At 33.2% G+C, this 16400-nt stretch overlaps 1 long non-coding RNA gene across 1 annotated transcript; it reads left to right on the top strand.

The window, feature by feature from the left end:
- The first annotated feature begins 6275 nt into the window (after positions 1-6275).
- On the top strand, positions 6276-12226 carry LOC123542520 (uncharacterized). Its single transcript, XR_006684758.2, has 2 exons — positions 6276-8653; positions 10752-12226. It is a non-coding gene; the product is annotated as an uncharacterized LOC123542520 (long non-coding RNA).
- Positions 12227-16400: the final 4174 nt, after the last annotated feature.

Below are 16400 nucleotides of genomic sequence, written 5' to 3'. Positions count from 1 at the left end.
CCATCATGCAGAATGTTTATTTGCAATTATGGACCAACTATCAATACATTATTATCAACACCTTTGAGCATTGTCAATACCTTCTTGTTGAATTGTGTATTTGATGTAGTCCGAATTGTGACATAATCTTAAATACATATGGACCATCTAGGCTATAAACGTAAATTAGAATGCATGTGTGTTATGTATTTTACAATGAATCAAAATCTTCCGTGTTTTAATCGGAGTTGTCGGGTTATGTATACAAGTAGTTTCCAGTTCTTTACAAAAATATTTGAATAAGGATATTAAAATTGAAATGCAAACCATTATTTCGAAATAATCGGTATTGAAAAATCCGCTCGCTTACAAAGAATGTGCGGGTAGATATAAATCCTTGATTTGCTTTAAAACTGACATGCATGGATAACCATTTTCTCTAAGTTTTACTAAATTCAAGAAGAAAGCTCAACGCGCAATAAGTAGTTGTAGGGAAATATTGAGTGACATAGATTCTAGAAGGGACTGTTAGAAAAAGTAAAAAGAAAAGAAATAATACTGTGTAAACTTTTTTAAATGGATATGAGAGGTGACAGCTGGTTTTGAGATTCGAAGTTAAAGAAATATGCCTGGATCATACATTAATGTTTGTGAAAATCTCAGTGAAAGAAAAACGTTTTGTAGAGAGTACAGTATGAAAATCTCAGTGAAAGAAAAACGTTTCGTAGGGAGCAAAATATGAAAATCTCAGTGAAAGAAAAACGTTTCGTAGGGAGCACAATCACGGAACTTTCAATTATTGGTTCTGAACAGATAACTTTTCATGTAATTTTGTAAATTAATTTACCAAAAAAGGTCAATAACCGCTTTCCAGCCATCCGGCTTAAGCTAACCTGCGACGTAACTAATACCTGTATATATAAAGTCAACAAAACAAAGCAAACGTCTGCTACTCCGGCCTTATTCTTCCAAATAGAAGACAGTCATGTTTTTGATGGAAATAAATGAATATTATGTGAATCAGCAATGTATCGATTGAATTCAATTTGAGATATTAATAATGGCAAGAGCAAACGACAACCTAGACAAGTTTCTACATTCATTTTACGACAACCATGTGTCTATAAATACAAAATGGACTCAAAAGGAGATATGTGATATAAATGAGGCTGTCCATGAGTTAGTTGAAAGAATAGTAAGTCTCAGTTTTCAAGACTACATTGCACCGGAAGATATAGGTCATCATATTTTACCAGTTGGAAGTGCTTACGAATGTACACAAATTGTTGACCTGAAAGATTTCGACTTCACCATCATTTTTCCGCATTTATCCGAGCAAAACGTGAAAGTAAAGAATGACTGTAAGAATAAGACATGCGTCTGTGGTAAAGAAGATAATATTGACGAAGCAAGAGCTCATCTTATCTACACGGGAGATGTTAACATGTTACCTCAGGATATTCGTAAATTAATCAGCGACGAATCGTACTTATGGAATCTTGCTACAGGATATTATCTTCAATTTAGGCTTAAAGATACTTTAGATAAGATGTTTGTAAACAAAAGACAACCGGAAATTGAAAAGTCTACGGGAACTTTAATACTTGAGTTACCCCATACTTCACCAGGAGATACAGTTGCCAATACGATACGCTTTCAGTGGAAGAGCAAAAGTGGTAAAGAACCTGTAGATTGTACAATTGACTTAGCTTTTGCAATAAGACTAAGTAAAGACTGGGGATTTACTTTAACGGATTGTTCAGAAAGGTTGAAAAGTGAAGCAGAAGCCGGCAGCTGCTATATTTTACCTAATAGGGATAATATTGCCGAGAACCTACCATACGGGCGATTTTCAATTTCATTCGTTGAAACTGAAACTCGTCTCGTTCGACGACTCAAAGATAGTAGTCAATGGATTGTATGTTATCAACTCGTAAAATTCATTTTCAAAGAAACTTTTAATGGTAAGAGTTACATCCTAAAGACAATAGTTCTCCAGTTGGCGTATGGCAGCATGTCCTCTCACCAAAAACCGACACTAGCTGAATGCATGGATTATGTAGTTCACAGAGTTCTTAGCTTGCTCAAGAAACCAGAAGACGGACAGCACAAAACGCTTTGTTCCGTTTGGTTTAAAACGCACGTTTTGCTATGCGTGAACGAACTATACAAGGAAAACGTTTCACCATTTCCACATGGCTTTGATTTTTTTGGAAATTATAACAGCAAACCAAACCTAAAATATATCGAAGATTTGTTGAGATTTTTTCAAACAATAAGAAATGACAAAATATACGAATACAAGAAATACTGCAATGAAATTGAAGCAATCATGAAGCGAAATAAGACAGAGAGATTTTCCTTCCTAGCGGCGATGGACAGATATTCAATGTGACGTATGGAACATCGCCCAGTCACATAGAATCAGGATGGGGTTAGTACGAATTGCTGTATTTGAAAATTAAATCTAATACAATCTCAATTCATTATTAAAATAACAAATATTATCTCACATGTCACCATGTGACAAGGTGAGCTTTTGTGATTACCCTTTCGGACATTCTTATTTGTTTTATAATTGAAAAAAATGTACTGTATAACACAGGTGTTATTCTTCACATTCTTAAAATAAATAATAAAATATACACATGACATACAGAAAAAAATAGAATTAAACTTGATAAAAAGAAACGGGACTCTATTTGCAAGGCAGATGAAAACGATGAGAAAAACGTCAGTATGAAGTAATCTTTATGTCATAAGCAATTAAGTCATGCAAAAGTCGAGCACATTATTTAGAACAATAAGATTAGGTCGCTTTAATATTAAAACGAAAATCTGAAATACCCGCCGATCAAAAGATAAATAGTCAAAAACAGATAAGGATAAGCAGCTGAGCTATGACTGTCTACAACGAAAAATCTTAAATCTTGCTATGAGTTACCGGAAGTTGTGACGGCAAAATTAGACAAGAGTTCCAAGATGGTGACACACCATACCAGTGTAAACATGTTTGACCTAGTGATCTCATAGAAACAAACATTCTGGCCAATTTTCATTAAGATTGGACCAAATATATGGTCTCATAATTTAAACAAATATTTTCTTAGATATGACCCAGTGACCTAGTTTTTGACCCCAGATAATCCATAGATTTTATCAAGGCAATCATTATGACCAAATTTCATGAAGATCAATTGAAAAATACAGTCTATAAATCCCATACAAAAGGTTTTAATTTGATTTATCCTAGGGACCTAATTTTTTGACCCCAGATGATCCATATTCAATCACAACCTAGATTTCATCAAGGCAATCATTCTGACCAAATTTCATGCAAATTTATTGAAAAATACAGTCTCTATCGCATACACAAAGTTTTTCTTTGATTTGACCTAGTAGCCTAGTTTTTGAGATCAGATGACCCATATTCAAACACGACCTAGATTTAATCAAGGCAATCATTCTGACATAAACTTATGAAGATCAATTGAAAAATACAGCCTCTATCGCATACACAAGGGTTTTTTATTTGACCTTGTGACCTAGTTTTTTAACCCAAATGACCCATTTGCAAACTTGGTCTAAATTTGATTAAGTTTATCATTGTGATCAAATTTCATGAAGATCAATCGAAAAATACAGCTTCTTTCGCACACACAAGGTTTCTCTTTAATTGGACCTAGTGACCTACTTTTTGACCCCAGAGAACCAATATTCAAACTTGATCTAGATTTTATTAAGGCAATTATTATGACTAAATTTCATGAAGATCAATTGAAAAATACAGCCTTTATCGCATGCACAAGGGTTTTCTTTGATTTGACCGAGTGACTTAGCTTTTGACTCCGGTTGGCCAATATTCAAACTCACCTTAGATTTCATCAAGGCAGTCTTTCTGACCTGATTTTATGAAAATCAATTGAAAAATACAGTCTCTATCGCATACACAAGATTTTTCTGTAATTTGACCTAGTGACCAAGTTTATGACCCAGATAACCCATTTTCAAACTTGGCCTAGCTTTATCAAGGTTATTATTCTGACAAAATTTTATGAAGATAAAAAATCAGCCTCTGTCACATACACAAGGTTTTTCTTTGATTGGATCTAGTGAACTTGTTCTTGATCCCAAATAACCAATTTTCAAACCTGGCCTAGATTTTGTCAAGGTTATCATTTTGACAAAATTTCATGCAAATCAGTTCAAAAATACATCCCCTATCGCATACACATACAAATGTTGACAAGGTTTTTCTTTGATTTAACCTAGTGACCTAGTTTTTGAACCCAGATGACCATTTTCAAACTTGGCATAGATTTTATTAAGGCAATCATTCTGACATAATTTTATGAAGATCAATTGAAAATTACAGCCTCTATCGCATACACAAGCTAAATGTTGACAGACAGACAGACATACGCCGGACATCAAGCGATCACAAAATCTGGTGAGTTCAGGTGAGCTAAAAAAGAAATAGCTTTAAAGAGGATAGCTGAACCTTTCACTAGACCCCTTTTTCAACCTTTTAGGGTAAGTCCTGTAGGAGTAGTCCCAAAGAAGGAGCCAAACTCTTACAGGTTAACTCTACGTAGGTAGTTGTGTTAAAGAGCTTTTCATGTTTTTGTCTTGGCAGAACATATATATTTTCATATTTGTTGGCTTAACCATCTCCCGTAGGAGCAAATGATACGTTTGATGCGGATGCAGCTTTATCTGATGTTTGTCTGGAGGCTTATTCTATATTAACATTTTGACTGAAGAGTTTGTATTAGTTCTTTGTGAAAAAAAAATAGAAAATTAGGCAAAATATTGTGTCATTTTCATCTATTTATTTTCAATTCTACTAAGGGCTTAATAGTTAACAATTCTTGATTCAGCACATTGTTATAGAGATGTAATGTCTTGAGGCTGTTTAGTTTCAAGTTTATCAGATTTTTCCTCCTAACAAATGATATACAATTCTTTGCTATCTTGAAATGGTCTCTGGAGATGTAAAGTCTTGTCAGTTCTTACTGTGGAATATTTTAACACTTATGAAAACACAATAATATTTAAAACTTATAATTCACAAGCAATTATAGTACATAAAAATCTAGCTCTAACAGCTTCTTATAAATGAACTTATCACAAATACTGAAAGTTGCAAAAATAAATACAATTTCACAAAATCTTAAAATACAAGTATAACAAATTATATAAAGCAAAGCATCTCTGTTTTTTAGAAATAAAATATACAAATAAATTTTTCCTACCTGTAAAAAATCCTGCGAAAAGTTCTGATTCCAAAAAGTTTTTTTGACACCTTTAAAACCTTAATGATCGTGAAAGAGTGTGTTCTTATCAGATTCAATGTACATTAATTAACAGGTAAAGCTCTCAAATTGTTATTGCAATAGAGACCTGGATAGTTTATTCTAATTAAATTCACATTAGCCATAATTATAATCCCTATGGTACTTTCACCAATTATTATGATGCTTAGGTATTAAAAAGTTGATCATTTAATAAAATGATCTTACCAGGATAAAATATGTTATATAATTATGGTATTCTTTTCATTATAGACAATGTCATGTTAATTAAGTTTTAAGTTACCTATTGTTTTTGTCTGAAATGACTATTTTAAGACTGCAAAACCATTTCATCCTAAATATCATTTTCTTTTTGACATTAAATTTCCACAGAAGTTTTCAAACTTATACATTTATCTGTTCTGTGAATAACGTTACATATGTTTTAATTGTCTTCAAATCCCCCTAATTGAACCCCTTAAAGTAAACATTTTTAACTTGTGATATATTTCATTGATAAATATTTACTCAATTATACTCACAATATGAAATAATTTGTTCAAACATATCTAAAGATTTGTATTATTAAGTAATAGCAATGGATTTTTTGTTTCGTTGTTAAAATTTTTTGTACTCATTTTTAACCCTTTCAAAGGCATTTGCTAGATAGCCAACATACATTTTTGGATTCACGATACCCAAAATATACTAAATATGTATTTTGGACCAAATGCCAACACAATGCCTGTAGTTTATATCTGAAAAAATTCGACTAGACTAGTATAAGCGATACATCAAAACATGGCTCTTCTATATATTACTTCGTTTCCAATATGTATGTGATGTAAAAATGTGGATGAGATGGAAACAATATATCTTGACCTATGTATGGCGCCAAACAGCAGATCGACATGATGTCAACGTGACCGTTTAATAGAGTTTAACACAGTGATTAATAACACACTGCGAATAGCTTTAACATCCCGCAAATTAATATAGGAGTTCTTACAGGTCAAATAAATCATACGGGTATCCTGTAACCATTATTCTATACCTATTTCCCTTTACAAATCAGCGATTCCCAGCGGAAACACATTGTCAGTACAATGATGTATTGGACGTCGACGCGCCAGATATAGGATCTACAGCTTTCGTTTGCATTTTATACCTGTGTTTCTACAGATGTTCATCTTCAATAACAATCAACCTTTTAACGGAACCCTTCTATGCAGCATTTGGACGAATATCCAACCGGTTGTCACTAACATGCATTATGATTTCGGACAACTTCACAGTTGATATAGTCCAGAACTGTTTTTTTTTTAAATTCTCAAAAGCGAAGAAACTCAATGGAGATTAGTCCCTAGCGTGTATGGTGATTGGTGGGAACGGCTTATTGGACTTACTGAAGCCATCATTAAGAACGTTCGAGACCATTCATTGTCACGCAATATGGTTACAGAAATTGAAACGGTTATGAACGATAGACTACTCGCACATACGTCGCAGTGGATTGTACCGACCTAGAACCCCTGACGCTAGAATATCTCCGAGACTATGATATATCTTTTTACATATTTATGATTTAATGTAGCAAACTGAGCCAATGTATGCCCAATGTCCAAGTATGTGAGAACATCATCAGAAGACAGGCAAGAATTAGCAAATGACCAAAGTTGGTGACTGCGTACAAAATGCACGATGATGCTAAGAGAAACCGATAGAAATTTTATACTAAAACGGACCTTGTCACAAGCAATGATTGACTTGCCGCGTACCGGGAACGAGCACGTGACAAGAGTTGTCAGTACTGGAATTAATTAGACAAGCTCAAGTAGATCAAGTAGAGAGAGACCCTAAAATTTTCAATGATAGTAATACGTTAAATAAAGTCTAGACATTGATTTCCAAGTCCATAACCAAAAATGATTTCACAAATATGAAGTTTATGATAGTTTTGTTAATATCAATAACAGAAGTTTTAATTTTTGATTTAAAGGTGTGATCCACAAAGTATGACAACTCTTGTCTTGGGCTAGTACTATATATCTATTAGTTTACTTCCCTTGCAATTATACAATTGAGTGGAAAATGAAAACTGTTGTAGACACAGTATCATACTTTTATGCACAGCAAAAACATTTAGGATTTATACATTTGTGTTTCATGTACCCCTCAAAACATGGTTCCTATGATTCTGTCAACTTACATATGGTAAAAAATTAACTTTTAACAAGCCAATAATAAAATGAAGTACTTGTAAGTAAATAATAGTGCAGATAATACAGTTTTGCTTGTATCAAAATGTCACAATAGAAGCACTTTTGTAATACAGAACACCTGTTAGGATCAGTAAAGGTGCAATTATATTGATCTCTATTTCCTATGCCTATATCAAGACAATTTTATGCATCTGTGGAATAGATCTGTTGATTTCAATTAATTAATTCCAATACTGACAACTCAAGTCAATACCTTAAAACAGGGACAAAGTGAGTATGTTTAATCTTTAAAAAGCAATCACGTAAACGTGGACTTTGACTCATAAGAATTTATATTCTATACAACATATGTAGCCGTGTAAAGTTATTTAAAACATTACAGTTTGGTGTCGCGAGCAATGGCATTTAAAAACACATCTGACGAAGTTTGGTTAGCTTGCTGGCGGAAAGTGATTCTGCCATGCGACCAGTTCAGACCAAGGTCATGACCTGTACTGTTTGATATTCAGTCAGTAAATTTTGATTGAAATACCCCCTTTGAATAGTAAATGATGCTGCCTAAATTGAATGACTGACTTGTCCATTTTAGAAATTTAGCAGGTTAAGGTAAAAAAGAGCGGACAAAGTGATTACGCGTATATCTTGTGAAATGAGCTTTACACGCTGATGCTTTTTCTTCAACCTGAAGAATATATACATTTCTTAGGTACATGTGAATGAAAGATATTATTGATCTTGGTAATTTATTATTGATGAAAACTGGCTATAAATATACTACCGTTATATCTTGATTATTGAATTAGATAAACTGCGCAATTTATTTTAACGCATTTTACACTACCCATGTTCCATTAAAACATGATAATCGAGATTCATTTTCTTTAAAAAAGTAAATATTATATTCGTAGATAAATACGAATTTTATTAAGGCCCGTATTGAAATTGAACTGACCGTTATCTACTGAGTTTTTATTATTATATTTTTTGAATAGCTTCAGTTCATCGAATAAATGCTCTTTAAATGTATATTATTCTGGATTCCAAAGTATCAAGATTTTCGAAAACTTGAAAACTGATTTCCCAACAAATTTTCACTTGACAACGAAAGAGAACGGATCTAAAACAGCTTGAGAAAGAAAGGTGCTTGTTAGATACTAAGTAAGTATTTTTTCTAAAATATTTGAAAAATAAAAGAAAAAACGTTGAATTAGAAGTATTATTTTCATAATTATTACTTCGATTATTATCATTATCATCAAGTAAATGTTTTTAAATCGGTATTACAGTGTCTTTCAAGAAAAATGTGTAGCATAATCTGCTTTTGAAATATTTAAGCAAGAGAAAGAGGCGATACGCCTATTATCGAGCTCCGAATTCGGCTACCCATATCGGACATCAGTTAAACGGCAGCGTGTCAATACATGCGATCAGCTGTTTTGATATGACTACGCCCACATGAATAATTTCTTGAGGTGGAATACGAGTCAATTGTTTTAAGTGGTGTATAACCAATGCGGAGTGATTGAACTTGATTCTTCTATACATTATTTCGATTCAAATATGTATGCTATGTAAAATGTACGGATGAGATGGAAACACAATTTCTTGGTACAAGCTTCTTTCGCCAAACAGTAGATCGGCATAACGTCAACGAGAACGTGTTTTAATAATATTAAGCATGGAAAATAGTTAACTCTCACGTCCCACATAATTTATAAGTTTTTTAAGGTCTAATAAATTATTCGTTATTTTATGACCTTTTTAGATACATATTGCTCTCTAAATCAGCGATTCGCATTGGTACTACGTGACCGTCTGTAATATTTTCGTAATGGATACATTAAATTCCGTACTGGAATGGTATGACGATGAAAACATTTGATCGATCTATCCGAATGAATATCAGCTGCATACGTTTAGACGACGGAATCTTGTCACAGAGAAAACTAAACATAGGATACAATTTATCATTGTCTTGTATAAAATGGCAAATACTAGGATATGTATCCATCAAAAAAGCATATTCGAACAGATACACGTTAAAATGTTCATCGCCCTATAGTATACAACAAACAATACTAACTAGCCTGATAATAATCGACGTACTTTGTGCGATTTTTTTTGGTAAAAACTTTTGATTTTGAAATACTTTTTATATGACATCACTACTTTTTGGAGGGTCCTAAAAGTATAAGATGTTAGGCATGTCCATATGAACAAACCACCTCTCAATCACCCAACCGTGACCGTGATTTTTTCTTTCTTTTATTTTCCTTTTTAATTATTATATAAGCTTTCTCTGTGTCTGACCTTTACAAGAGAGTCCTGGGTTTCCATATAGATTATGTAATATGCAATAAGTCTATTTCGGGCCCTGGTAAATTTAAAATAGTTATAAATACATTAAAAGAATGATTTGCATGTTTATTTACAAACGTAATAAGGTGTCAGGGTATATATTGATTATTGAAAGAATAAATGAAGCATTCTACAGGTCTATATTTCAATACAGTTTATCGAGCCAGTTCGTTATCAATAACGTTATACTTTTAAATTTAGATTTATAAACGGGAGGTTATTAGAAACATGAATAAAATGACATTAAATACAAGTTATCTGAGCACTAAGTTAGATCATTCTTAATTGTTTTCTAATGTATATGGAGTAAGGAGCTGTATAGTAGGTCTTTATAGCTCTTGTATTATTGAATTCGCGCCTAAACTGTTCCGCGGGGCGAGAGGCCGCTTCGCTGTCTTAAATTACTATAAAAAGATGATGTAACGTCACGTCGTTTTACAACATGCATCACGAAATAGTGCCATAGTTTTCACATAAAAACCTATCAGAATCGAATTAATATATAGCATAACCATATATAAATGCATGTATACTTAAACACTCCGGTTTTACGCCTCGCAGAGTAATTTACCCGAGTAATGTCTTCGTGAAATCATTTCAATGACGGTTACCCTCCTCGTCGTGTTAGCATGGTTTTGTTGTAATATTATATAGTTTCTTAAGTAGCGTGCGAACGTAAGTTTTAGAATTGTATAATTTTGCTTTTACGGAATATTTGAGAACAACGTAATTCGTTATTACTATGGATATCTACAATGACGCATTGTTTATACTGTTCGTAGTTACATTTGTAAACTGTTACTGGAAAAAAAGATTATTATGTTCCCGTGCCAATGAAATTTTGACTTGAAATTCCTTCATTCTCGGTAATATTTTTAAAAATATGTTCTTGTTTCAGATAAAAGAGAAAACACAGAATGGGAGGCAAATGTTGTTCTGCAGTTTTATGGTGTCTTGGAATAACCTGCTTCATTGTCGGAGTTGTGTTTGACTGGGTTAACTTCGTTGAACTACGAGCAAATGATGAAGAGATTGAGACCACCGATAACAAAGCTTGCGACTTTGCCCTGAATGAATATCACTGGATTTTCATGACTTCTGTAATATGTAAAGTAATATGCGGCATATTGGAGTATGGCTTTGGTGGATATGCACTATGGAAGAGTGGTAGCGACACTATATATGACACCTTGTCTTTGTTGTTTAATGTGATAACCACAGTTTTTCAAGCAGCTGATTTACTTCTGTTGGTGCTATTTACGTACAAATGCCTTTCCCCAGACAGGACACATCATGTGGATGTTTTTATAAGCGACGAAAACGATGACTTTGTAGCAAGTGTTTTTGGAACAGCTGGAGTTGTATTTAACTTGACAATCAAGAAAAACATTTTAACTATATTCAGCACCTTATGTTGCTTCCCTTGTTCAGAAAAATCTAGCGGATGCCACCAATTTTTGTCATTTCTTTCTGTGGTTTTGATTATTGTGTGTGTCGGCCTTGCAGTTGCCCTACTGCTTAAAATTGGATAGTTTTATGAACTTTAACCCTTATCATGCTGGACACGATTGATTTTGCCTTTGCGGCCAGTGCAGAACTTGATCAGCCTATACATATCATCTGTCTGATCAAGATCTGTATTGTTCGCAGTTCAGTCAATATGTTTTTGGCAAACATACCTTTTTACAATTAATGGTAATGTCGAAATTGAAAGATGGAAAAAATCATTATAAAAATTTAACATGGTAAGGGGTATGAGAGTAGAGATAACACATGCTTTTTCGTTAGCTTTACGACATCTGAAGAACCAAGTGGGAATGGTTAGTTCCCGAATCAACATATCCCGAAAGACTAGTTGGCTCCCGGGTCAACATATCCCGAGGGATTGGTTGGTTTCCCAGTCAAGATATCCCGAGGGAGTGGTTAGTTCCGGAGTCAACATATCTCGAGGGATTCAAAAACATGCGTTAACATATTTACTATCATAAACGTGTGAAAAAAAGATATAATGTCAATCAGCGTCACATGAAATGCACGGACTATCAGAGTTATCTGATTACGTTGACGTCATATCCGTTTGAATTATACGTTCTGCTACGGAACGCGCATATGTAAAACGGTGTTTTAACCGCGCGTGAGAGAGAAATCTATTTTATGAATGTAAAACCAATTTTTATACGAAGGAATGTTGCACACATTTTGTATAACACGTTAGATAAAGAAATAAAAATAGCTTTATTGTAATCATTGAATTTAGAACTTAATGTACTTATTAACAGGCAAAAAATCAGTCGTTGAAAGTTGTTCATTTATTTCATCGAGATACAAACAATGTTAGACAAATAACGAAATAAACTTTAAACAAACCTCTCATACCGCTTTTTATATTAAAAAGAGTTGAAAGAAGTCTCAAGTAATGTTCAGTTGAAACACGATATGTCTTTTCTCAAAATTTCGGCTATCTTGAAGACATCTTCATGTCTTGTCCCGAAAACATGTGCATAATCTCGAAGACATTTCAAATCCTTTCCCGAAACACATGCTTCTAATTGTTTCTCTAGCAAAAGTATAATCCATTATATTGGAAATGACAAGTACAATATATCAAGGTACTAAGTGGCTGGACATTTGCTCTTGAATAAATCATTGTTTGTCGTTCGGATGCGTATTATTATATCACTCGGGCTGCGCCCTCGTGATATCATTCCTTCGCATCAGAACTCCAAACAATGATTTATTCAACGACAAATCACTTAATGAGATATCTTAAGGCGAGTTTATATTTCAGTTATTTTTATTAATGACAAATATGCATGCACTTGATTCTAATATATATTCTTGTTGCAGTGCTTTTGTCGTTTGACGTCCTCACCGTATCCACAGTAACATCGCTTGTAACGTTTGACGTAATAACTATATCCAAAGTAACATACACTGCGGGGTATATCTGATTTTCATATGCAACGATTTCATTTACTTTGTTCTTGATGACCTCAGAATCACAAGTTGTATTAACAACAAAGAAAGCATGTGACGAATTCATAAGGAATTCTTGTTCAGCAATCAACGCAGAATATTTATCGGCTCGGACTCCCCGGCATTTTTATTTCAAAGAAAATAGTACGGAGTGCGTCTTCTTGTGAATTTTTATATCCCTTGAAACAACCAAAGAACAAATCAAGCGTAGGGTCCAATGATTTGATTAAACTTGAGTTCAGAGACAGGTAAAAATATGACAGGAGTGTGGCAGACTCTATACACCACATGTATTGATTCCTGACCTAATATGTCAATGCCTTTGTCTATAAGATTAACAGCGTGTGTCCAAGATTGGTCTACATTTGCTGGTACGAAACACACTGCTATACAAAGTCTCTGACGTTGACAGCATCAACAGAAGACATTCTTGCGTGTATAAATAGAAAAGTGCAACAGCAGATCGTTTACCGTACCTACATTATATGTTCATATGCTTCCACGTGACATTGGCCCGTGCAATACATTTGTTCTTGCTTCCATCTGCAGACTATTGAATAGGTTTATAACAAAGTAAGCTGAAGTGTGAACTAGCTAAATGTATGCTTAATATCATCGTTTTTATGAAGCGATTGACTATCTTGGCTACTAGCTGATCCAACCTTTTAACAGAGTTCCGTTTTGTCCGGTGGTGATCTGCGTGAGATGTGTTGCACGCATGACCCGACTTGGCCAAACGTCCAAACTTAGACTGCTAGCGTTAACGTGATTCCGGTCTTTGATTACTACAAAGAATTAGTTCATAAAATCTGTAAAAATATGTTAAGCATAAAATGCAGCCAAAACCAATAATAGCAAATTTTCGACTCAACCACCGGCTTATGTAGAATTCTATTGTAAAACTGTATCTACTTCATGATCCCAAAGTTCTATGGTCTAAAATCGTTGCCCTTTGGTAATATTCAATTATATTAATTTTCTCAATGACAAGGCTTTTAGAACAGTCCATTGTTTAAAATGTTACCAGTTTTTAGTGGTAGTACAACTTTATATGACTATTATTTTCATGATTTAAATTTTCTCATTGACAAGGCTTTTAGATCAGTCCATTGTTTAAAATCATTTCCAGCTTTTAGTGGTAGTACAACTTGATACTTTGTTCAACCATACACGTAAACAGCGTTACTATCATATAAATCACGCACGATAACTCAAACGATAGCATGTTTGATAATTATAAATTTTCTTCATTAAAACGATTAAATGGCTATTTATTTACCATTCCTAAAGGAGGTCTTAAATACCGGATAGACTCTACTTCAAGAAATATTGGCAAGGCCTCAGTTTAGCATAACAACTAACACATTTTGAACAATTATTTGAAGGTTATATCAATAAATGGGGTTCACTAAAAACAGATAGTATTTTCTCTTCCTGTTAAGAAATTCGAACAAAGTAATTTTATCAACACGGAAAAAAATGTCGTTTAAAGAACCTGACACTTCCTTAAAACCCAAATTGTGGAATGAAAAAGTAGCTGATGTAGTGACTCAGCAGTACCTTAGAGATACAACACACTAAATAGTTGTTTCTTTATTCTGCATAGAATTGACATAGATCCAATGGCAGCAGCACACACCAGGGCTTATTTTAAATGTCTGTAACTTATATTTTCTTTAAGAATATTGTCAGTGCTTAATACAAAAATCAAAAGAAAAGTGGGGGTCATGTTTGAGGCATGAAATATGTTTTCAGTCAAACACAATAAGCTGGAAAATGAGATCCTAAATTGCAGCGGTGGTGTATGATCTAAGTATCCGTTAAAAATTCTGTAATGTTGCCATTTCATTATGAAATTGCTACCAATATGTACGTCAAGCATAGATCGGTCAGTGATTTTAGCACACAAATTGCAACAAAAATAAGGAAAATAGATCTACAGAACAAAACAAGGGACTTTCCGTATTCACCATTGTGCGACTACCATTATTTTCGTATATAGTATCTGTATGCCTAAATATTGTTTATACAGTGTGCTACAATAAAACGACACCTACTTTTAATTAAAATTTATTTCTTTGACTTTAATGCTTTCTATTAAACAATTAAATCGAGATTACAATCTATACCCCCTGAATACCTGAATACCATCCGAAATGATTTACGTGATACTCCCTTTCATTTACTGCCAATCAAACGTACGCATATCGAGTTTCAATCAGATAGTGATCTTACTTTATCATCAGGAAACCCGATTCTTTAGCAAAAAATACCCTATTTTTTCTAACGTTATATGAAGTAAAAAGTCAAATCTGTCGGGAAAAACATTTCCTTTTGATCTCTAATTAGGTCCGTCTTTTTTGTTATAGTTTTGAAAACATTGTTATCATAAACAAAAGCGATAGTCAATCATTAAGAGACATTGATATATGTTCCTAGATCAAGGTTTTTAAAGTGTATAAAGTGTAAAGTGTAACGCTTGAAGAATAATAAAAGAATGTTTTAGACTTTAGAACGATAATCCGTTAAATAATATCTTCTGACACGAAAATAATAATAAAAAAAATATAAACTCTTCGGTTTCCTTTGGAACAAGAACTCTTTTTTCTTCAGTGAATCATGAATATGTTCTATAAAACTTTGAATATTCATTTAAACTTGAAGGTGGCCGGCTTTAAAAAACAATAAGAAATATCTTCAAGGCAAAAATAAACACAACGTCCTTTGTAAAATTATGCAATTAACTCAGAATAAGCTTTCTATATTTTCCCTACGAAAGTTATGTGTCGAAACAAAAACAAAATCTTGCGAAGGCAATGTAACAATGATTTAAAAAGGAAAAAGGATAGATAAGGAAAGACAAATAAATGAAGCTAAATAAAACCAAAGCATGGTCATAACTGTAGATCAAACTGAACATGTAAAATAACATAAAAACAGATGTCCCGATATAATATATTGTACAATGATTTTCAGTAATATACAAAGTTTTATTCAAAAGACAAACATACGCACGAGAGAGGTTATAATAATCAATGTAATATATAAAACAAAATAAAAGAAAATGTGATAAAATAGATTTACTGTACAGAGGTCCAAATATTAAATATCGTACATTATATTTGTGTGACATAATAATGATACATAAACACTAGATGAGTCCCGAATCAAAAGTAATGAAAAATAGGATTGTTATAGCAGTACCTTTATCTGCAATGTTATATCCACAAGAGCTTCAGGCCTGACAAAATCAATTTGACTCCATTGCATTATTACAGATCAAAGTGATAGTTTAGTGACCTTATAGATTCTACTTTAAATATCTAGACTGTCAAATGAAACATGAGTCAAAGCTAACTATAATGTTAGACAAATGAGTCTAAACGCTTGTTTAAAATATGCACTTATTAAACATGGAAGTCTAGGACACCATTATTACGTCATTTCTGGCGTAATATGTGACGTCACTAAAAGCATTTAGTCCTACCATCGGTTATCTAGATATCGGTTTAAAATTGGAGTTGAATACAGGGTTTTATTTTCATTTGCAAAATACAAGCTGTATTTCATG

This window comes from Mercenaria mercenaria, chromosome 19, assembly GCF_021730395.1.
Source record: "Mercenaria mercenaria strain notata chromosome 19, MADL_Memer_1, whole genome shotgun sequence".
NCBI classification, from domain to species: domain Eukaryota; kingdom Metazoa; phylum Mollusca; class Bivalvia; order Venerida; family Veneridae; genus Mercenaria; species Mercenaria mercenaria.
Note: the sequence above shows the minus strand (reverse complement) of the source record. Positions and strands in the feature narration are given on the sequence as shown.